The sequence below is a fragment of the Felis catus genome, chromosome B3 (assembly GCF_018350175.1).
Source record: "Felis catus isolate Fca126 chromosome B3, F.catus_Fca126_mat1.0, whole genome shotgun sequence".
NCBI classification, from domain to species: Eukaryota; Metazoa; Chordata; class Mammalia; order Carnivora; family Felidae; genus Felis; species Felis catus.
In genome coordinates, this window is record NC_058373.1 from 75,871,084 (window position 1) to 75,896,600 (window position 25,517).

Genomic DNA, 25,517 nt, shown 5'->3' on the forward strand with positions numbered 1-25,517 from the left:
AGGTGGTTTGTGTGTAGGTTTAGTTATCAAAATCCACAGCATATAGGCTGACAGCTTTTGAAATACATAAACTGTTTCTCTCTCTCCTGTTTCCATAGCAACAGAGTGCACAAAGCCTTAGTTTTTGCACATAGAGAGAAAAAAATTGGGAATGGAGTCCGGAATTGTCTGGAACAAAAGAAAAATGTAGAAAGTGGAAAATTAAGCATCTCTAGTCCTCCAGAGCCTCATACTTGCTCATGGCCCCTTGATGTTATTACCCAAAACATGGATTGAAATGCAATGTTGGGGTAGCTTTGAAGAGTTTGGTTGGGACCTGAATGCTGAGAGCATGTCCACCTCACTACTGCAAGCCAGAAGTCTGTGCAGATAACTCATCGCCACCTTTGTCTTGGGGATTATGACTCCTTCCTTTAAGGCATTCTCGGGAGAGTTTTGTCGACCTGTTTCTGTCTCCTAACCACACTTCAGGTGAATGTTAAGATATCTACATTTTCCTTTTTATGCCTCAGTTCATTAACTTGAAAGGGTCAATGACAATGCATGAAATTCAAAAAGTAATGGGAGGCTGTCCCATGTCTTTTAAGGAAAGGTGTCACCAAACAAGATGGAGACCAACAAAGCAACCCAATCCTTAGGAGTATCTCACCTGGGATCCCCCAGTTGGGCTGGGGTTTAAGGGTGTGCATCAACCCTGAATGGGTCCATTTCATTTACTTACCGATGCATACCTGCATGTGTTTATCAGTCTCCTTCTTATGAATTCATAACCATTTCTCTGAGTTTGCCTTAGATTTCTGCATATCTGTGTGCATTTGTTTATTAGTCTCCTTCTTATGGATTCATAACCATTTCTCTGAGTTTGCCTTAGATTTCACCTCCCACGGAATGATGATGGCTAGATGCCCATAAGGAAAAATGTAGCCAATAAATACTTTATCAAATCTTCTCCCTTTAGGTACAAGAAAAAAAGTCCAATAAGAAATACCAGTTTTCTTTGATAAAAAAAATGGAGCAATTTCTTTAACTTTATAATGAACAAAATAGAACTTAAAGAATCTCTTCTAAGAAACATGGTAGAGTTTAAATGGAAATGAGCATTCCAAATTCTAATATTTCCTTTTGGTCTGGGAACCTGAAAGCGGTGTACTTTATTATATACCCTGTACTAAGGTAGTGACAAATATGTATCATATTGTCCCTTGCTACCCCCTAATGACCAAAGACACCTACTATACCTTTCCAGTTGGGCACAGGTTCTGATGGTACAACAAGATAAGGTATTTGAATTGGTTTTGCTTGAATGATCCCGGAGCAAGAAATGAATTCTAGTCCTTGCTAGAAAAAAAAATGCATATCATACTGCAATCAGGAAATTTAATGAATGCTACCGTGACTGTTGGCACTCTGTACAGGGTTCTCATAGGGATTTTTCTAAATGCAGGACATGCCCTAAATAGATAATGACATGATGAACTGGATTAGCTCAGATGAAGTCATTACTGTCTATTTGTACATAATAAACCTTTTAAAGAAGCGTATGAATGAAAGCATATTTAACCAATAGACTACAATGGCTCCTCAGGGGCTTTTTGGTTTGATTGGGAAAATAAATAAAACATGCTTTCTAAAATTGCCAAAACATATATTGACCTGCTAGACCACAAGGAAAATTACGAGGTTCAGAAAACTTGTATTTAAAAATAAACAAAGGAAAAAAAGAAACGTAAACCTAAATGCAAATCCTCCTTAACCAGCAGCTCTTGGAAAAGGAGCTTTAGAAGTTTTCAAATTTTATAACACTGAAGACATGTTATCTTTTGACTTGCTGAATGGATTTTTGCTGGAGATGGCAGTAATCTATAGCAGCCTGTCCTCAAATAGTCAATGCCCCTCTCTTGCTGTTTCTCTTGCCATAAGTTAACGTGAGCCGACAAAGAACTCCTTATTTTTGCTAACCTCTCACTTTTTCGATTCTTGAAATAACGTTTTATCTCCTGTACTGAAAGCAAGACCAAAGGACTCCTCCATGTGAGTTGACATTGCCCCTCCCCCCAGCAACACACCTGGTCCTCCTTCTTTGAGGCATTTAGAAGAGGTGAGACTCACTTCATAGTCCTAGTTTTGTTGGAGGCTCTCAGACTAACCATGGTCCTGTGGCACTATCTATTAACCTTATGGCAGGCTGTCATGATCCTGTTCCTGGGAGGATGAGGTAAGTCTAAAATTCTACTGACTTTCATTTGGCCCAGATCCCACCTTGTCATGTCATGCCTGACTCTGGTCACAGCCTTCTCGTTCCTGGCTATATGAATATCATCTCTTCCCTTCAGTCAGCCTACAATGTTCAAATACCCTCTCCTTTTTTTAGCTCTCACATCAGACCTTCTAAAGTCTTCTCTGACTTTTCTTTGTATTCTTTAGTGATTTTAAAATTGCTCACCTGGATGGGCCCATATTATTCTTTTGTTGTCATGATACGCGCCTTCCGTTCTTCTCTCTTTCCCATTCTTTTTAACCTCTCTCACATTTTCAGTGAAGTGGCTGGAAATTACTTGTGCTGAGAATCCAGAAGGTAATACTGCACTGTGGGCTCATTTGCATGCAAGTCAGCGGGGAAATCTGAAAACTGTGTTATATGTTTCTCTCTGATTTTCACCACTGGATATATCATTCTCGTATAGACTTCCTTGGTATTTTTTTCTTTCTTTATTCCTATTTCAGTACCTTCTCCTAAAGCAGTCCTTGAACCTCCTGCAAAAAGTTAACTGCTTCTAAAAGTCCCTTACACTTCCTTCTTAAAAGTGATACTAACAGGTGCGCCTGGGTGGCTTAGTCCGTTAAGCATCTGACTCTTGATCTCAGCTCAAGTCATGATCTCACGGTTCCTGAGATTAAGCCCTGTCCTGATCTCTGTGCTGACAGTGTGGAGCTTGCTTCAGACTTTCTCTCTCTCTCTCTCTCTCTCTCTCGCTCTCGCTCTCGCTCTCGCTCTCTGCTCCTTCCCGCTTCTGCATTTTTCTCCCTCTCTCAAAATAAAAAAATAAACTTAAAAAAAAGTGATACTAAGATGCACTAATGTGGTTCTTGTACTTCTGTATCTGCTTTTGGCTGAATGCTTTCAAGGAGGCTAATGTTTAATATGACCCATTTGACACATTTTTTTTCCTCCTCTAGAAATACAACCCCATTTTCAAGAAAATTCTTCATGAAAACCAAATTCTGTAACCAATACATTGTTGAGGCTATGGCGGGGGCTGGAAACACCACCTTATTGGTCTCTTCACACCCTCATCGACAATGCTCCTTAGACATTGACACTGAGCCCTAGGTCTTCTAGAATAGTGTTTGAAAAATGCTGCTATGAACCATAAAATGACCGTGGATTAGTCCACTTGGAGTGTTACTCAAAATCTAGGATTAATGACGTAGAATTCTACCACCAGTCACTTCCTAACCCACTCCTGCTGCCATCTGCTCCCACTACTGTCCTGTGTCCAGGTTACTGATCCATGAGAACCCGGTCACAAGTCATTCATGGCGCACCAGCCACTGGTTCCTTCATTTGTATTCAACAAATGATATCTTAATAATTTGAAATACTGAATATAGTTTTTGGATTGCCACAGGGAATTTAGCTTTGGGAAAAAGTATCTCACCCGATTATAAATATAACCATAATCGTACCTCCTCACTGGATATCCGCTGTGATGTTACTCTTTCACTGAGTTCACCCAGTGAAGGGCCCAGAAGAGAACTACAGTAGAGAGAGGGAAATGGTATATTAAAGTCTAGGTATCTGTAGATACATTTATTTTCTGGCTTTATATTCTTATCGATCATTTTTTCTTGATTAATTTTATTTTTAATTCTCATACATCAAAATGACTTCCTGATGTACAGCGTTACAAATTTGTAACACATGCATACGTTTGTATAACCAACACCATGATCAGGGCATAGAACACTTCCATCATCCCGCAAAACTCCTCCATGCCCTGTCTTTACTTCACCTTTATTCCTGATCTAAAATTCTGAGTTGACAGTTCTTTTCTGCTAGCACTCTAAAAATATTTTGCCACTTCTTTTTCATCTCCATGGTTTCTGATAAGAAATCCGTTGTCATTTGAAAGTTATTCCCCTACAAATAATCCATCATTTTTCTCTGGATGTGTTCAAGATTGTTTTGTCTTTCAATGGTTTTCAAAGGTTTGATTATGATATATATACACATAGATTTCCTTGAATTTTTACTGAATGATGCTTGTTGAGCTACCCCAAACTGTAGATTTATATCTTGAAACAAACATGTTCAGTTTTTAGTCATTATTTATTCAAATATTTTTAAAGCACCATCCTCCTTCTCCTCTCCTTCTAAGACCCTAATGACATAAATATTAGACCTTTTATATTGTCCCATAGGTCCTAAAGGCTTAGCTTATATTTTTTTAAACCTCTTTTTCTCTGTGTTTTTCAGTCTAGATAATTTCTATTCATCATTCAAGCTTATTCAGGTTGAGATTCAATTTTGTTTTCAATCTGCTATTGAGCTCATCCAGTGAGATTTTTACTTATTGTATTTTGAGTTCTATGATTTCCATTTGATTCTTCTATATAACTCCTACTTCTTCATCATGAAAACTTTCTCTTTTTCCATTCATTTCAAGAGTGTTTGTGCTTGCTTATTGGAACATTTATAGAATAACTACTTCAAAGTATTTGTCAGATAATTCTGACATCTGTGTCTTCTTAGCAATGGTATCTATTGTTTCTCTTTTCCAGTTAGAGTTGGTGTTTTCCTTGTTTCTTCATATCTTGAATAATACTGGATAATGTCCTGGACATTTTGAATATTATGAAACTCTGGGCCTGTTTGCATTTGATGGAAAATCTTAATATTTTTGTTTTAATAGGTAATTGGCATGGTAAGAATCAGTCTGCAGGTTCCATCCAGCTTTGCTTCTGTGGGCTGTGGTTCCCATGGTTGTTCAGTGTGCAAAACCTTTGTAGTGTTGTTCATATCTGTGGGTAGCGATCTACCTGTTGTTTCAGTTCTCAAACTCTTTGCTATGTTGATTAGACCCGTATGTGCACAGCTGGAGTAAACCCAGGTGTTCACAAACAACTTAATGAAGTAGCTTTCTTGAGGTCGCCCTCTTGGCCATCTCTCTGTGACTTTCCTCTTCCCTGAGGCTCCCCTTTCTGGTCCTCCAGGCAGAAATGTGAGCCTATAATTCCCTTGTCCTACCACGTATGTCCATGACTGAATTAGGAGCCCAAAAACAGAAGGGCAGAGAGAGAGAAAACAAGCCACAGAGGTTCATTTCACTTTTTGGGGATCACAGCTCTGTCAACTGGAGAGGGAGGTTCCACTCCTTTTGGTTTCTGTGGCCTTTTCTTACATTGCAGACCAGGTGCAGTGTGCTTTCTCCATCATGTCCAAGGCATAGGAAATCCTGAAACAGAACCACCACACGTGACCGTACAGAATGACACCGTCTCTCTTGGTGAGGGCTTTTCTCACATGAACTGTGCTGTGAATGGCAACCTCTGGAATTGAGCAGTAGATGACTTGTAGCAACTACTAAGGCAATCTTACTTCTGTCCGTGTTCTCCTCTCTTTCTTTATGTGCCTTCCCTCAGTGGTGACATCAGTGCTTATAGCTTTATTCTGCCTTTGAATCTCAGAGGTACTATGTCTACACATTCCGTTCTAATCTCATATTTTCAATCACCTGATGAATGTTTCTATCTGTACACCTGTTTCCTTCACATACAACACATAGAACACAGATCCTGTCATCTTTCCCACAAAAGCTCTTCCTAGCTTCACTATTTCTGTCTGGAGTGTGGTCAGTTGTCTTCTGTTCACCAAACTGAAAATCAGCCTTGACTCATTCCCCCTCACTTTGCAAATACAACTAGTTGTCAAGTACTATCCATTCTTTCTCTGACATTTTTTATTCACTTGTTTATTTCCAGCCTCTGAATATTAGTCTAACCCCTTTATATCCGAAGTCAAAATAAGTAGTAGACATTACAACGAATATTACTGTGACTGTAGCTGTTCACTATCACCAGCACCATCACCCCCATCACCATTCATTGCACATCTATTACAAATCTCTTCTATAGACCCTGGGTGTGTGTCCTAATCACAATTCTAAAATGTAGGACTTGATATTGTCAAGTCACAGATAAGATAACCATGATTCCATGTCTGGTAAGTGGAGAGTGAGAGTTAAAACTCAACCCAAGTTACACTCAATATGTCCCCTTAACCCATCATATTGCAAAAATCTACTTGGAGACCCGGAGGAAGCTTTTTTCTTTGAACTGAAATACTGTCTGCTTCTTAAACAGTATAGTGTGCTCATGGGTTCCACCTACCCAATGGGGGTCCCTTTTCTAACTCACACAGAGGTATATTTATGCTGGTAGTAGACTAAATCTCAAAGGGAGAGGAGGATCTTTTCCAGGGCAACATAAATTGTGCATTTATTGAGATGGGTTTGGAATTCTGGCCCGTCTCTCTATGTGAACTCCCTAGCCCCAGTTTCCCACAAAACTCATCAGCACATTCACATCAGAATAATCTTCCTAAAGTATGGCTTTAATTGTGTAATCTTGCCGCTTAAAGACCTTCAATGATTTGCCATGACCCATAAGATGAAGGTTGATTTCTTGGCTTAAAACTTGATGATATGATCTCAATAAAACTGTCTCATATTTTCCCCTCACCTGTCCAGCGTTGCAATCCAAAAAGAAGAACGTAGTATTCCTAGATGTGGCATAACTTTATTTGTTCGTTGCCTTTGTTTTTATTATTTTCTGTATAACAAAGTCTTGTCTCTCCATTCTTGCCCACTGCATCTGTCTCATGCATTCTTTCCTCTACTTTCACTGGAATCATTTCATCATTGCTTCATCAGAATTTTCTCTCTGGTCTTCCAGTACATTTAGTGTGTGTGTGTGTGTGTGTGTGTGTGTGTGTGTGCGCGCGCGCGCACACGCGCGTGCACTTCTATCATTGCAGTCACACTGCATTATCTATAACTATAGTGTATTAGCTCTTTCCTAAGAGATCCAAATTCAGGTTGCATCCATATTTATCACTGAATTCCTATCATACCCAACAGAATACCGGATACATAGAGGTATCAATAAATATCTCTTGAGTAGTAGGCTGTATTCAAACTAAACTAGAATTCCAGAAACTGTGGCAAAGGTAGCACAAGGGCCCTGAAAATGCCACCTTGTGAATTTTAAAGAATGGTAGCTGAACCACATTTTTTCCCAAGTTGCTGTCGACTTAATAGAACCCCAGGGGTAGGCAAATTTTCTGAAGTCGCTTACTTCAATTGTGAAAATGGTAGACAGATTTCTAGAAGTCGTCCTGCTAAGGTCAAAAATATTAATATATATTTAAAGCATTTGAGATTCTACTACATACCACGGCTCTTTTGTTTCACATAATTTGCTCAGAAACACAGCTGTTTTGTTTTTATCTATTAAATTAAAACCTTAAAGTGCAAGCGTTCTGACCTCATGTTCCATGATATCGATACACCTTATTTGTTTAGCAGTGCTCCTATTTTTGGCCATGTAGGATCTTGCAAAAAGTTATTATGATGCTAATTCTGTAATGGACATTTTGATAAACTATTTTTTTAACCACACTTCTTTTTATGTCCCAAGACGGGTTTCTAGAAGTGAAGTTGCTAAGTTTAACAATAAATGCTTTCTTAAGGCCCTTAACACATACTTCCACAATGCTTTATAGAAACCAAGTATCAATTTACACTCTTCCTAGCAGTATATCACAGTGCCCGTCTTATTGCACCTTCCCCATCACTAACCATGGTACTGAGGAAAAATCCTTGTCAATGTAACAAGTTTATTCATCTTGTTATTTAATTATGAGCTTTTAGTAATTAGGGACGGGTCTCTTTCAAACATTCATTGCCCATATTTTACCTAAAATTTGATCATGTGATTTTAATAAATGGTAGTCACAGCCAAGTTTTTATTCTGCCAGTGGACTTTGGTCCTCATAGACCTGTGTTGTACTGAATTAGAAGAGGGTCTTGAATAATACATTAATAACTAACATTAATCATATAGCACTTTGTAATTTATGAAGCATTTCGATGCATTGTACCATTTGATTTTTCAACAATTCTAGGAGCAGCAAAAGTAAGACAATTCTCATTTATAGGCAAGGACGTTCGTATAAAGTTGTTCAGGCTGTTGGTGGTAGAACCACATCAGGACATTTGTACATACCTAGGACATAGACCCAAATCCAGATTTAATGACCCTTAAGCTGGTGTCCTTTCTTCAAACCACAGCAACAGCTGCACTCAGCATCGGAGGGACAGCATGGGCATCACCTGGGAGGTTTTCAGAGCTGTAATATCTCTGGTCTGGGAGCTGTCTGTGCACATTGGTGTTTGTGAGGTGCTGCTTTAGACCATGCTGACAACACATATGCAGTCAACACAGACAGTATCTGTATGTAAAAGCAACAAGGAGGAGGTAAATTTTGTGCCTGAATATTCTTTAAGCCATTCATAAACCAGTGATGGAACACTGAAGGAATAAATATTTCTCTTAATCTTTTTAAAGAAGAAAATTTCATTTATTTTTTTTTAAGTTTACTTATTTATTTTTGAGAGAGAGAGGGTGAGAGAGAGAGAGAGTGTGTGTGTGTGTGTGTGTGTGTGTGTGTATGTGTGTGTGCATGAGTAGGGGAGGGGCAGAGAGGGAGAGAGAGAATCCCAAGCAGGCTCCATGCTGCCAGCACAGAGCGTGACGTGGGGCTCAAACCCATGACTTTGAACCATGAGATCATGACCTGAGCTGAAATCAAGAGTCAGTCGCTTAACCTACTGAGCCACCCAGGCACCCCTAAAAAAGAAAATCTTAGATTAAAAAGACTTCCACAGTGTCCATTAAGTAGTGTTTTTCTCCAGAAAAATATAGGCATTAACCAAGAGTTCTGCCTACGCTTTGAAATTTTGATGAGCCCACATGAAATATTTTTCCTTCCATGTATAGGAATTATTGGTTGCATTTGTTTTTCAAAACACCAAGACAGCTTTTCTAGGCTTCCACTTTAATCTCCATCTGACCCCAAACACACACACACACGGAACACCTACAACTGCTGCGTCTCCAGTTTCACCGTCGGCAATACGGACTTGGGCTTAATGATTTAGCTGCTATTAATAAAAGCAATCCTAGGGGGAGGACATATTACATCTTCTCAGTCAAGAAAGGAGGAGTTCTATTTGAGAACCTGCTATGAAGGGTTTGAGTGATGTTGAGCAATTCAGCTAACATGCCAGATTCTCTTTCCTTATGATAAATAGTAGTGTGGAGACGAAGTCATAATAAGGCCATTTCCAAACCCAGTAGGCTGTTAGTTTTCCTTCTAAAGAAAGTGAACACCCAAGACGACTGGGCCTGTGATGGAAGAGATGAAGTAGCCAGTGGGGAAAAAGAATAGAAATGCAAGGCATGGACGAGAAAGATACATTTTGTCTGAGTTATCATTTTGCCTCGAACCAGACCTCTGTTATGGGCAATAGGTTATAATGTGTCATCACGCTGGGCACTAAACTTTAGGGTGAAGCTTGTCACTATTATATATGGTCATTTTAGGAGTCTCACTTTAATGTCCATTTGATGTTCCTCCAAATACAGAAATTAGTGGGTACTCACATCTCATACAGAAATGCTATAAATATGTATTTTTTTGCTTTTGATGGGCATTATTTATTTAAATGTGTCCTTTTTAGCACTGAGACAGAGTGCTTGATATTGTTGCATTCTGTGCCTACGAATCTAACTAACACGTCTCAAGAGGCCCGTGCGCAGGAATTTCTTGTCCGTAAAACAATGCCTCGTGCGATTCTGGTAGATTTATAGCTGTACAGTCGCCTGGTCAAATCTGGCTCATTGCTCTGAATCCATTTTTGTAATAATGATGCTGGTAATGCCATAATATATTATTTTAATAGGATAACATATTGAACTCTAATTTCTAAGGAATAAATACATTATTCAGCCGTGGCATCAACTAGTATATTATGCCCACAAGAAGAGGAAACCAAAAAGATGTCTCACTAGAATTATGTGTAATTGTCAATTATGGCAAAACGGATAAGAGGTGGTTGGAATATTTGTAATATTAAAGTGAGAAGCTGCCTAATTTTGATTTCTGATTCCCTCAGTATTATATTCACTGGCTTTAGAATCTGTATTTTAGCAAACCATAATGGACCAGAACAGCAGTGAGGCTAACTACAGGATCTACCATGCAGGATATACCTTCTCTATGTTTAAAAACTTCCTTTTTAGAGTAAATAAGTGTGTATCATGTGCAAAGAACTAGTCATAGTCATGAGATGCACAAATGTTCTGACAACTCCCCTTCTAAACTATTTCTAGTAAGTCTTGCCAGGCAAAATTCATCCAAACAAAAACCACTGTTTTTCTAAGACTCTGAGGGGTCTTAGACTTTATCTCTCTTTATCTCTGCAAAGCTAGAATGAATGGCGATTGTGTATGTGTGAATGAGTTGTGTGTGTTATCATTTTTAATTATAATTTGAGTAAAATTGCCAGCAGGCAAATGGTATACTACCTGTCTAGTTATCCTATGTTGAAAAGGTATTGGCTTTGAAAAGGTACTTGAACTTACTCTGTCTTTGATATGATTAAAATGTGTAAAATACAGCATGCTCTTTCATGCGATTTCACTCTATCAAGAATTAGATTCTATCTATTAAAATCCATGAGTACAAAACTGTATTCACAATGTTTTTAAAATTTTAGAAATCAAAGAAAAATTTAAAGAACAACTATCACCCGAATGTTGCTCTCAACCTCTGTAAAAGTCGAACTTGATCTTACCTCCATTTGAGATGCCTTGGATGGCAACAAAAACAAGTTAACACAAAATGAAATCTTATACAAAGATAAATTGGACACAGCCTCTATTTTCATATTTCTTTAGATGCAAAAAATTATCAATGTATTGATTCTCCATATAGAAATTTTGCCAAGAATGATCCATATAGACATTTTGCCAAGAATGAGGAAATATATTACAGATGCTTATGATGTGTCCTCGTCTTCTTTGTAATTTTTTTAGAGAAACGCCATTATATTCATCCGGAAAGAAAAATTTAGGTCAACTAAACTCAGTAAATATAAGGTTATTTCAGTAAATATAATTCAGTAAATATTAGGTTCAATAAAAGGCTTGGGTTTCATTCCCCATGTCCTTGGGGGTGTTTTCAGGCTTCCACTTGACAGTCATTTTCTTCCGTCTCTGCTCGGTGCCCTTGCCTCCCTGCCCAGCCATTATTCTCAATTAGCAGTAGCTATGGGCAGTCATTATCTATCGAACCCATTTAGAAACTTGGCCACAGACTTCATCAACTCCAACCTTTCAAGGGTACTGAATTTGCTGGCAAGAAGCATGGCCTTTGAATAAACAAGTCGGGTTTGCTCATAAGTATCACATTTTCAGTTCCAACCAGGATTCTTCTTTTCTCTGGGAGTTAGCACCTGATTAGAGCTGTTCTTTTTGCTAATTCAGCTCTCTGGATAATAAATATTTTATCTTATCAATAAACATGAATGTCTGTGATCCAAAGATATTTAGATCCTTAATGAGATAGTACATCTAAATTGGTTAATCAGAGTGTTTTCTGGCAGTTTCTGAGTCAAAGTTACACTTCATCTCTGGTTAGCCTTTGTAATATTCAAGCTGAACAACTTAAAATTCTTAGTTCAAACTACTTACAATCTGTGTTAATCAAAATGCTGTAATTAAATTGGGCATGGACTTATTCTGTAACCTTATCCACTTTGCATTTAAGTTGTCTCTACATGAATGTTTGACACTAGTACAGTCTTTAAATATTAATGCACAGGGGGAAAAAAAGAAGATGAAAGGAACGGTTGGAGCCAAGAGAAAGTAAAAGATAGCAAGGGGCAATTGTAATAAAAAAAAAACCTTAAGGAAGTTAGGAGAACATGCAAAGAAAAAATAAACTTGTCAAAGCAGTTAGTTACCGGCATAAAGTAGCACAATTTATACACAATCTAAAGCTCTAAGGAATGAGTAGCCATAACAAGCTTTCGTGCAATAAAGATTAGAATCTCTGTGAAGCAGTTTCCTGCGTTGGTTTTCTCTGCTTTTGAATTTTACTTTTAAATGGCTGCGAAGCTACCACAGGTTAAAAACGAAACAAAGCAAACAAACAAAAAACATATTCTTTTTTTCTTCCATGCATAGGAAAACAAAACACACCTGAGAGTCTGGCTTTGTACCTCTCACAACAGGCTCCCCAGGATTTGGGTAGAAAATAGTGTAACGGCAAACGACATCACCAAATAATGTCTATTTGTGTTCCACACACAATGGAAGACTTCTTAGCATAATCTGCAAAAGTTTCAAGTGGGTGCACTGCCAAATACTTGGGCTTTTCCTATGAAAAAGGAAGAAGGAGAGTGTACGAAGCTAAATGTATGGCTAGTGTCTCTCCTCGCACCAGATGGAGAAATTATATTTGTTGAGACACTGCACTGTTGAGAGTCGAGGAGAGAGTATGCCCTCAATTTCACTGCACTATGCTAGTGTTCATTCAACTGATGAAGTTCTCAACTCAAAGGGCAACATCCACTTTGTTCTAAGTTCCTGCTGGAATGGAAAAGCTGACAAGGGAAAACTTACACAAAGGATATTGTGCTGTTAAAGTTTGTTCAAAGCCACACTTGTCAGATCTCTTTGAAATGAAATTGAAAAGGAAAAACCAATTTTCTTTGAGGACAAAGTTCATCTCATTTGGTGTGCTGCACCTGTCTAATTTTCTTCTCTGAGAAAGAAATCTTGACGACGAAAATTTGAAAAAATAGTTTATACTTGCGCAGGTATGTATCATAATGTTTAATTCAGACTCGTGTTGCATTCTGAGAAAATAAATATAAGTGAATTACTGCCTGTTTGAAGCTGTGATAAATACCTAGGTTGGCTGAAATTATTAGACACATTATTCTGTCTCCAAAGTGTCTCTGAAGGGCAACAGTCTGAACTATCTGGAAATGAGAGCTCTCTAATGTTTTCCTTTGTTAGCGAGGTGTAGATGTGCAATGTGACGCTGAGTACATTATCAAATTGAAAAACCAAGACAGATCCCTCAAAGGTGTTCCAGGTAAATATATCACATGCTTCCAAATTTAGGTGGGGGGGGGGAAACAACATCTATTTTTAGGGTAGCGTGTTTGTGAATATTAAAATTCACAATTGATTTTTTTAAATGCCACCAAATAAGTTTGTATCAACGGCAAACAAGAGGACTTCGCAAGTTTGAAGTTATAATTTCCTGTAAATAGGAATGTTACGTGATTGTCGATCCACACAAAATAAAATATAAAATACGAGTGAATTTAAACTGGAAAGAAATATAGCTGTGACCTCAGACAAGGACTTGGACTCAACATTTAAATAACTAAAATGTTATTTCAGTCTACGGGAGAAAAAACAAAACAAATGTAATCCTCTCCTTTAATGCATCTTGTCTCCTATTTGCCTGTGGTTTTTGCTCATCTCTGTTTCTCTGTCAGCTTTCCTTGTTCAACCTTACCGATGTGATAGGCTAACATGTTTAAATATAAATCCCATATATTGAAAATAAATGTATGATAAAAAAATGAGGGACTAGGGGAGGGAAAGGAAAATTAGATCTTGTCTGTTAGATCATGGGAAATAGCTGATCTTGGCTATTGCCAAATTCTCCTCAGAAATTTATATTCCCTAGCTTCCGTCTTTGCGAATGTTTTCCATTTGGAACTACATTGCCAATGCCTTTTTATTTGCTCTGTGTCCCAATGTGGATCCAGCTGGGTTTCTGTGATTTTGTTTTTCTTCTGTTTGTATATCTCTAGAAGGTTGTTTCACATATCCACACCCTTTATGTAAAATTTAATACCTTTTAAATGCAGTGTTCACATGACCTTGAGAAACAAAGACCCAGTACTGAAACTTTTGGACAGCAGCTACCTTCCTTTTCTAATCAAAACTCAAACAACCAACATTCTGATAATCAAAGGAGAATCTTCCTAGTGTAGAAGTTATTCAACTAAATGAAAAGCAAGCTTACTGATTTTAGTTCCTCTTTTGTTTAATTTTTATTTCCTTTGTGCTCCATCTCTTAGAGAGTAAATGTGTTTCAATTTAGTGAAAACTTCTTCAGAAATTAACCGTTCCTCTTACAGCTTAAAAGTTGCATGTTATTTGCAGTCAATATTTGTCAGAAACATAATTTATTATGTGTTTGTGTATAAATTAATCCTCTGTGGTGTTGCCTTCCAAATCCACGCGTCGAAGGGAGTATCTTCTGGAGAAGAACTTCCCAACCTCACACAAGGCACACCTTCCCTCAGTGCTTATTTATATGCTCAGTAAATATTTGTTGAAAAATGAACGTGTGTGGCTTTCCCTCTTCCCCTTGAATGTCACTCTTTGGTTTCGCCCTTTATCACGCCCAGGACGCTGAAGTCCTGTCACAGGAAAGAGTGTTATTTCCTCCTTCACAGTCCACACGCTAATTAGATACTCCTCCTCCCCCAGGGGATAATGACATGAAGCACACTTTCTTCCTGGATTCTAATCCCTCCCCTATTCTGGGATACCGCGCCTAGGATTTCTAGCAGGAAGTGAACTGGCAGTAGCTATACTGTATTTCAGTTCCATAATGGAACTGGTCACCACCATGTCTGCATCTCATCCCCTTTCTTCTATGAAGATTCATGACATGGGATCAAAGTGTACGTTAACTGCATACAACATCGTATCAAAGCATTGGTACCAGAACCATTCTCCTGCCAAAACTCTTGTATGCAACCACTCATTCAACAGATATTTCTAGCCCCTACTGTGTGTTTGATACAGTACTGTGAGAACTACAGAGAGGCGTCAGCAAAATAGTCCCTCCACCCTTAAAAGCAGAGAGGATTTTGTGTTTTCTAGAGGACTTCCACATTAATTATCTCATTTGACTTCCTGCAACAGCCAAGAGAGGGAAGCGGGATAATCATTACTATACCCACTTGCCAAATGAGGAACCTGTAGCCTGGAACTTGAAGTCACCCTACCAGTCATGCCAGGACCTCACTAAAACACCTAGGGGTTTGATTATACCATTTAGTAACTCTCCCTTTCTACATCATAGAGAACTAAACATTTTCAGTGGTGAACTGCCTCTCAGGCTGTACAAGAATATTTATTCCAAATGTTTCTTCCTTATAGAATGTAAGGCAGGCCAATAATTAAGCGTACTTTGGACCTAAATGGAACCATTAAGTTCCCACGGGTTACAGTTTCTAAGCCAGCCCTGCTTCAAAGCACAATGTATTATTTGAGGATCAGCGATAGCCGTCCGCAAGGCTGTGGAGTTTGGAAGACAGCTGTGATACACATTTCCACTTCCATTGTCCCAGCCCAGATCATTATCCGCTTACTTCAATAAGCTTTTACATCTATCATCTGTCTTTCAGTCTCCCCTCCCACACACATTTACATGCTGTTGCCAGGTAAGTCTTCCTAGAGTACAATGATATTCCAGTAATTATGCATCCCAGAAAACATAGATGGCTTCATGCAGCCTACTGAGTTAAGTCCCACCTCTCAGCTGACCACACCTTCCCTTTCCATCTTTCACTTAACCATCAAGGAAAATACATAATTTATTGCTTCTGTACATATTCATTCCTCTTCTACTGTGGTGTGACTTTCTTGCTATTCCTCCTGCCTGGAATACTTACTTTCTTCCAGACCCTTCACTAACTTTTAACACAAATACCACTGAAGTCTTATTATAAGCCTTCCCCTGTGGCTCCAGCTGGGAACAAATACAACTTATTTTGAACGCATGCAAAACCTCTCTGGAGTCTCTTCCCAGGAACTTATGAAACAGCATGGGTTTTAGGGACAAACAGGCAGATGGAATTAGGCTTAATCCTGACCTGGTCAAACTTGGGCAAATTATTTAATGTCTCCAAGCATTCATTTCCTTAGGTGGAAAACCATTACATGTTTTTGGGGAGAATATTAGTGATTATCCATGCAAACGTGTTTGGTCATTTCTTAGCATATATTAACACTCAATAAATGGCAGCTTTTATTTTTAGATTTGGTTTAGCATGGTAGTTATGTCTGTACATATTATGTAAACGCCCATATGTTGTCTGCTTTCTGCAAGGCTGAGACCATAACTGTTCCTTTGTTTTTCATCTTTGTGACGACATAGGGCTTGACACACACACACAAAAAACTTCTTAGTGGTGATCATCTTCCCCATTGCACACCTACTTAATCATAACAGAATTACGGACACTATCCACATTTGTGACTCATGAGTCCCTTGTCACCCTAGCAATGCCATGGAATATACTGTTTTTTTTTTCTTTTTTCATCTTCAGGATATGATAAACAGTTGGCTCAGTTGATGAATCTTCTAATTATAGCTTCTTAGTTAAAATTTGGTCATGTAAGGAATGTAAGAAACCTTACATGCAATCAATATAGCCCAAGAAGTCAACCTCTCAATGTTGTGGCCTATAAAAATGGATCAGGGCTAGAAAATTATGTGCTATATTTCTTCAGAGTATCACTAGGTGTGCTTTTATGTCATCCAGGCTATGCCAACCAAGGAGAGCATGAAGTGGTAAACCACAAAGGTTATAAAGTTGACTGCACCCAAAGTAAATTGGAACAAGTTCCATCACAAATATGCCCTTTGTTGGATTGAAAACAAATGGGATGTCATGAAGACTTATGGAGGAGATTAGATGATGTAATTGTATCCCTCCCTGTGAAGAAACTAAGAGAATATCAATGATAACAACAACAACAACAACAATAATAATACGGTGCCATTAAAACAATATTGTCATTGTTGACTTATTCTTAACTTTAGAATTGATATACCTAACAGAAAAAAGTTATTGGTCTATTGGCATAAAGTGTTTAGGAAGTAAGAGTGCAGTATCTGGCACTGATTTCTAAGCGAGGACAAGTGTTTTATAATGTGGTGGGAAAAAACATTCTGATAGTTAATGGACACTTACATCTGGAATTTTTTTTACAAGCAAGTAAGTGAGAATTAAACTTTTCGATTTGGGGATGAGATTTCACAGGTAAAAACCTCTAAAACATAGGTAATCAGTCATTCTCAAATACTTACGGATCAATCTAATTGCAGTGTGAGTAGACTGGAGGTAGAAATCTGGAGGCAGACATACTTGGGAGGAAGCTGTTACGGTGATCCAGATGAGAAGTGTTGGTGGTCAGATGTGTGTAAGGGGCAGTGAATGGGACAAAAGTATGGACAATCTGGGCCATTTTACCTGACGATTTTACCTCAATCCTCAAAGAGTCTCAAATTTAGGCTGCTGTTTTGTGTTAGCCTTCCAAATTTGTGCAGGGAATCAGCGCCTCATGAACAACTGTATAACTAATTTGGAATTATTTAACACCTTTCTTCTAATCCTAGAGAAATAGAAAGTGACAGATACATATTTGATATATTTGATAGATATCAAAGAATGAGGGGCCTCAAGGTCTCCACATTTCCTGGGTCATATTAATACTTACATAGGCCTAAAATTAAAGCTAGAGAGAAGAGAGACTAGAGATTTATTCAGGTAGAAAAATCAAAGAGAGTTGATACTCTTTTGGACATGGGACAGGGAGGGAGGGAAAAAGCATAGTCTAAGAATTCATCAAGTTGCCGGCTTGGGCAACCATGTAGATGATGGCCCCATTTATTGAGAAGAAGAAGAGAAGAGGAAGAATAGATTTTGGAGTTGGTAAAGATGTTAAACCCGCTTTTGGACATGTTTGAAGTAGGGCAGGAAAATACACATGTCCTGAAGGCAGTTACAGTATTTAGTCTGAAATTCAGGAAAGAATTGTTTATTTTTTTTTATTTATTTTTGAGAGAGAGAGAGAAAAAAAAAAACAAACACAAGTAGGGGAGGGGCAGAGAGAGAGGGAGACAGAGAATCTGAAGCAGGCTCCAGGCCAGATCTGAGCTGTCAGCACAGAGCCCAAGGCGGGGCTTGAACCCATGAACCATAAGATCATGACCTGAGTCAAAGTCAAGACGCTTAACTGACTGAGCAACGCAGGCACCCCAGGAAAGAGTTTTTGCTGCATTCGGGATCATCAGTATATAATGTTAAATGAGATTCCACCGCAGAAAATTACATAACTCAAGAAAAGGACAGAACCCTCAGTAAAATAAACATTTGATCTTCAAGCAGCGAAATGAATGTCTATAAAATGAACAACCAGAGGTGTGGGGAATATGTGTCAGTGAAGTCAAAAGAAGAAAGCCTTTCAAAAAGGAGCCCAGCAAGTGTTCAATGTTACAATTTCAAGTAAGTTAAGTTCCGTAAGTTTCCATTTATTTTACTTAAGAAAAAAAAAAAAAGCCTGGATGACTTCAGCTTAAGAAGCTTTAGTGGTATGATGGGTCTGCAGGCCAGCTTTCTGTATAATACAAAGCATCTCATTAAATTTAATCTTCTATAATTAAGAAGTTTGTGCAGGGGAGGATAAAGGACTTGAAGGGTAAGAAAGTTTTTCAATTTCCTCTGTTTCCAATATAGTCTATGTCCTTGTATTTGTTTCACTAATAAAGGAATGGTTGCTTTGCACTGGCAAATAAGAACTTTTTTACACAGTTTTTTTTATACACGAACTTACAATAATTATAGTTCTGGGATTTTATACTAGGCCCCCCGTGACCACAAACAAAAAAGTTTTCACATAAATTCCTGTGTTTACTTCTTAAGATTAAAAAAAATCAAAACCCATACACAGTAAAACCTTGGATTGCAAGTAACTTATTCTGAGTGTTCCTTAAGACAAGCAAATGTTTCTAATAAATTTTAACCTGATAAACGAGTGATGTCTTGCAACATGAGTAATACATGATGCCAAACATCACGTGATCACCAGAGTTGACGGTTCTTGAAATCCACTTTGATATATATACAAAGTGCCTTGGATTGCAAGCATGTGTCCAGAACGAATTACGCCCGCAACCCAAGGGTTTACTGTCTTTTCCTTCCCTTTGCTATACTACACTCAGCAAACCTAGTCATTGAAATTTGCCTCCACATACCTGTGGGCGATGAAGAGATTCTTTAACATGTTTCTACGTTAAGGGTCATAGATATTTTATTACCTTCAGAAACTAAAAAGTGGGAAACACAAATGTTAGCAGTGAAAATTATAATGGTTTTAATTCAAATTTTTCAGTTTTTCCAAATATGTGTTGGACAAGATTTTTGGAAAATACTAGTGTATCATCCCTCACCTTTATAGAAACTTTTATGAGTCTGGATGATGAACTGTAAGAAATATGCTGCTTGAAGGAAAGAGATGTTTTCTTCTTCAGAGAATAAAGTGGGTTATCTCATCAATATGAAACACTATATAAAATTAAATTTTCAATTCTCAGGGTCTATAAGCTACAATTAGAATTACATGAAGTACTTTAGAAACTGCTTACTTTTTATATCATGAATAAAATATTACTTCAGAGGACCAAAAGTTTGGCTACAGCCCTCAATATAGTAATACCATATAAAGAAAAACTACTTTGGGGTGTCAGCTTTCACAATAATAGTATTTAATTTTTGTATAGGGCTTTACAATTTATGAAGAACTTAGAGATCTGATATCTCATGTAAGTCTCAGGATGATCTTGTGAATTAGGAAAGGCAAATAGAATTATTGTCACTTAAAAGGAAAGGCAAGTTCCACGTTATTATGCAGTTTGTCCAATTACACTAGGTTTAGTAAGTGACAAAGCTGGACTAGGAATCAGGTCTCCAAATTCCTAAGCCAATATTTTCCACTAGACACTAATAGTAACATCAAACACTGAGTTAAAAACAGTGAAAGAAATAAACTTTTCTCTTGAGATGGCTGAGAAGATCAGACATGTAAACGTGAGAGATCAATATAAACAATACGCAATCAAATGCTAAATATGCTTCAAATATAAATAGATCGATAGATAGATAGATAGATAGATAGATAGATAGATAGATAGGCAAGCTTCATTCTACAAACATCTGACTTCACTGGTGTCATTGTCTGTAAAATCTCTTCCTTAGAGGTGTTGTTAAGTAATGGCTCCTGTGATGTTTCATTTTATGTTTCAACTTAACTGGGCTACAGAATACTCAGCTGGTAAAAAAGAAATATTTTGGGATGTGTTTGTGAGGATGTCTCTGGAAGAGCTTAACATTTATATTGGGTAGTGAAGACTGAAAAAAGCAGATGGTTTCACCAATGTGGGTAGGCATCATTCAATTAGAACAAAAAGGTAGAGAAGGGTGAATTTTCTCTTTCTGCTTGAGTTGAGATATCCAACTTTTCACCCTTAGGTGTCAATTTCCCTGGTTTTCAGGTCTTCAGACTCAGGATGGATTATACTACCAACTTTCCTGGGTCTTCAGCTTGCAGACAGAAGATCCTGGAACATCTTGTCATCCATGATCACGTGAGCCAATTCCTATAATAAATCTCCTCTTATACCTATCTATCTGTCTACCTATTATCTCATTTTATTAGTGCTGTTTCTCTGAAGAACACTAATACAGCTCCCAGTGCCTTCCACTACCAAATATTACTTAAAACAAAACAAAACAAAACAGAAGGAGAGATTCAGGCATCATGAATCAGATTCTTTGAATTTCATTGCATTTGAAAACATATATCCTCTGCAAGAAGAGATCAAAATATGGATCTATAATGTCAAATGGAGAATTGAATTAGGGCATCTGTGTGTGTGTGTGTGTGTGTGTGTGTGTGTGTGTGTGTGTGTGTGTGTTCTCAAGGCCAGAGTGTTTGAAAAGTCTTAAAAATATGAAAAATAAACCTCATTCAATTGTATGTTGCTGTTGTTGTTTACCTACTAATCTATGATGTCTAAGGTGCTTCTTTATCCATTCTAGAAACATCTTATCATATCATAAAAGTTTATATTTGTTGATGGTTTAATCCAAATGGTATTCAGAATGACATGTCCATTGGATAACGTCTTAAGCTAACTCATGCTAACCATGTTTTAATAAGGCTTATCTCTTAATTAAATAGGATATTATAGAGCATGGTAACATGCTAGACATTTTAGGGGGTTGTGAGGAAGATGAGTTATGAAAAAAGTACAAGTCATTGCTATCAAGCGGGAAAGAAAACATGACTCAGCTAGAGATGCAGAGAAAGTAACTGTAACACAAGTACAGAGAAGAAACACAAAGTATACAGCTCCATCACTGAGTGATGGAGCAGCTAGAGAATGCCTCCTGGAGGAAGTAAGACATAATTTGAGTCCTAACACATGAATAGGGTTGACTTAAACACAGGTGAAGAAGGAAAGCATTCCAGTTACACAGAAACGAATGGATGAATCTTGAAGTGTGGAATAAATGTACTCTGTGGGAGGTCAGGTAGTAGAACTTTCTGAATAGAGAAAAACCCAGTAACAATAAACATTTTGACAATAATTATTTGAGCACCTGTAGCATGACAGAAGCTTTAGACACATCATTATAGACCCTCCCAAACCATAAAAACCGTTTTCTTTTTTTAATGCTTATTTATTTATTTTGAGAGAGAGAGAACATGCAGAGATGGAGCAGAGAGGCAGGTGAGAGAGAAAATCCCAAGCAGGCTCCACACTGTCAGCACAGAGCCTCATGCAGGGTTTGATCTCACAAACCATGAGATCATGGCCTGAGCTGAAATCAAGGATCGGATGCTTAACCAACTGAACCACCCAGGCACCCCTATTATACCTTTTTCTGTATGTATGTGTTTTTGCTATGAAGTATGCATGACCTAGAGAGGTTCAATAAACTAATCAACATCCTAACATAAGCGATACAACAAGGATTTGCGTCCAAGTCCCGGTGATGCCATGGTCTAGTTTGGTTCTTCCTGCTATATAATGCTGTGTCCCCCATTCCACAAAAAGAGTGCCCTAAGCTATTACAGAATTTCAGCAACTCTAGCCCTATAATTCAGAACCAGTAATATATTAACACAAAAGCAGGATAAAAGCTCAAGATAAATTCCCTTTTTGCTTTTGTTAAACGGGGCTTCAGTGGAAAGAGAAAGGCTAGGAATATAGATGCCTTATGGTTATACACTGAGCCAAAGCAAACATAATTCCAACTCCACTTGGGCCATCAGAAATCAAACTAGGAACATAATTAAGAATACCTGAATTTTATGAAGGTGCAAACCCTTTTTGTTTACCTGAATCACCTGACACACACATTATAGGGGGCTCTTGGTACGGTCACACAATTAAATGTCAGGAGACCACCCTCCCTGAACCTCATTAACCTTCACCATTTCCTATCTTCTACACATAGTAGATGTCTACATTAGTCATTTTTCGGATTTTCTGTTTCCAGACTTCATAAAAGAAGAATTTGCAAATAAGTTTTTATCATCATTAACAATACTATCGCTAAAGGGCATATGTGAAGTTTTATGATGGTTTAGCACATTAATATTTTACAATCAGGCTTTAACATGCTTTTATCGTTTTTACACAAGATTAATATCCTGCCTGAATTAGTTTTATTACATGCATTTTCAATTCTCACTAAGCTGATTTTCCTGCACAAGAATTTAAGATTTTTTCCTTATAACTTTTTTCTTTCTCATTTGCAGGATTTAATATGTTTTATCCATCTTAATTTTTTTGCCACAGTATTGCAAGGATTTTCCTGTTGTGCTGCCATGTGCAATGCAGTTCCATTAGCTAATCACACCGTTTGGTGTTACATCTTTCATTCTATGTAACATTTACAGTTTTGTTCACTCTGAAGCATATACAATGACTGTCATGGCTGCAAGTCTAAACAAGAATGTGGATTTAGTAAATAACTAATTTGATAAATACAGACGATATAATCAGGTGATTCAGTATCATATTTTTACTTTAGGGCAGATTAAGCCTTTTGTTGGAAGAGTATCGAAATTGGCACATTAGATCGTATTTGGAACTACCCTAAAATCCTAAGAAATATTTTTAAAATTAAAAGGTAATTAAAATTTAAAATTAGTGCTTCTCATTCTAAAGTCTTGTTTGGGCAATGTGACATCTCCCCAATGTCCATTTTATGGAATAGCAGAGGACAGACGAAGCCTCTCAGTCTGTTCTACAGTCTACACATCAGAATGTGGAAATCAATGTCTGGGGGCGGGGGTCCCAAAAGGGACTGAAAATTTACTCTTGGTTGAATCCTAGCTTAGTCTGGACAGAAACTAAGAAACGTTGACCAGACAGGAAGATTTAGCAAGAGTCAAATAAAATGGCAGGGAACAACAACTACAGTCATGGAGTTATAGCAATATGGATACAAAGTTGATTTTGAAAAAAATCAACCAGTATATTCATGCTCGTCTCCTCAGTGGTTGCTATGATCTTCTCTTATACTGACCTCTGAAGCAACGCTTCACAAAATATACCCCTCCACCAAAACCTTCCATATTCTGTCTTAGTATTACTGGATCACCTGCTGGATGGCTGGAGAGACAATATAATTAATATTCATGACTAAGGCTTTCATACTTGAAAATTACATCACACCCTCCACCCTCAAAGGGAAATGATTGCATCTCATTACCTTGATCCAAAGCATTAAGTCTTCATCATTTTTTTTTGGCTAGCCAATGAAGTTATTTTGACAAGGAACAAGAGTAATTTCACAAGACAAATTATGCACACGTAGACAAAGGGGTGAGTGAGGCTATAGGTCAGTTCCATAGACAGTGTTTCCTATTATCATCTCTGTTTGTTCTCCCCCCGCCCCAGCAATTAATTTACTAATTGGCCTTAGGTTAAACTTAGTTAATATCTTTTTTTTTTTCCTGGAGCTGTTCAAGCAGAACAACTAAAGAAATAGGATTTCAGTTAACAAAATCCTCACTCCTTGAAACCACTCTTCCCGCTGGCTAATGCTAAAATGAAACAAAAAACTGGTCCAAACAGTCAAGGTTGGAAAGAATTTAGATACTATAGGAATCATCTTTCATTATATACCCCCATCCAAAGGGAAAAAGGATGACAATCAGAGGCAGAATAATTTGATCGGCTGGAAAACCTGGGTTTATAATGTTCCCTTCTCTACGAAATGAAGCAAAGAAGTATACTGAAACAATACCAGAGTTGGCATAATTTTAAAGCAAGCATCCACTTTCAGATAGGATACCAGTAAGTATTCTGCAGGAACCATACGCAGTAGGTAGGATCCGTGAAGACACGCATAAAAGAGAAAACTTACCTATGGAAAGCCAAACACTTCTGGAGATGGAGTTGACAAGAATCAAGCCCCAAGATTTTCTCCCAGCTAAAGGAAGCAGGATCATCTATCTGAGTTACACAAAACAGAAACCTTTGTTCTTTTCAAGAAGCAGGAAAGGAAAGTCCCCTAAGGCAGTTGGTATCGCTAGAGAAATGAATGCCATTTTTATGAGGGATGGAATAACTACTTTCTGATCCCCATTAGGACAGCTGGATGCTACTCGATGCATACTAACTAATTTGCTCACAAACAAGATGGTGGATGAGAGGCATAATTAATATGGTGTGGACTGAGAGAAAACACTGTGGGGAGTTTTGAATCGTGGCAATGCAGATAAGGTAACTCCTAAGTGCCAATTCAATTACTATTAGAATTCATCTGAACTCTCCACTCCACTTCATATTTAATTATTTCAATAAAGAAGTGTGAGTGATTTTTATCATTTCCATTCAATTCCCCAATGCACTTATTTCTTCCCTGGACACATTTATTCTACTGTATTCTCGACTGCCTTAGTGTATAGATTTGGAAAATGAACTCAAAAGACCAGAAAGCAGAAGAGAGTCAGTATCATATGTCTTTCCCTATAGATTCAAAAAAAAAATGTTTTAGCAGTCATGGTTGCTTCTTTCAAAATGTAACTCTTTTAACTGGGCAAAGCAGCCTGGGCTTTTGTTTTTCAGCTCTTTGTCTGGAACCCTGTGCATTTGCTTTTGGAAAGTCAGCCTCTGCTTAGCAAAGGTTTCTCCCAGCTTCTGTTTTGGACACTGTGTATTAATGTTAGGCACCTCCATTTATTATTTTTCATGAAACAGAAAAATAAGAAATCAAACGTTCAGTAGCATCTTACCTCTTAAAGTCTGCACAGATTATCTGCTTATTCTCAGACTCACCATGATATGACGAGGCACAGATGTATTTGATTTCATGTTGATAAATCCATCCTTGACAAACAAGGAGTGAGTCCCTGCTCCTGAAGAAGTCTCCATCTGAATGCAGTGGTACCTGGAGGGAAAGGGGAAGGTACACGTAGTCCTGGTCCATATTTTTTAACTGACCCATAATCAACACAGAGTTATTAGTTTTCAAAATGGCCTCCTC

General features: G+C 37.8%; 1 long non-coding RNA gene across 1 annotated transcript; it reads right to left on the bottom strand.

Moving 5' to 3' along the window:
- On the bottom strand, positions 1 to 25,517 carry LOC123386025. Its single transcript, XR_006599432.1, has 4 exons — positions 25,310 to 25,517; positions 8,287 to 8,512; positions 3,688 to 3,757; positions 1 to 952 (listed from the first exon to the last, which is right to left on the bottom strand). It is a non-coding gene; the product is annotated as an uncharacterized LOC123386025 (long non-coding RNA).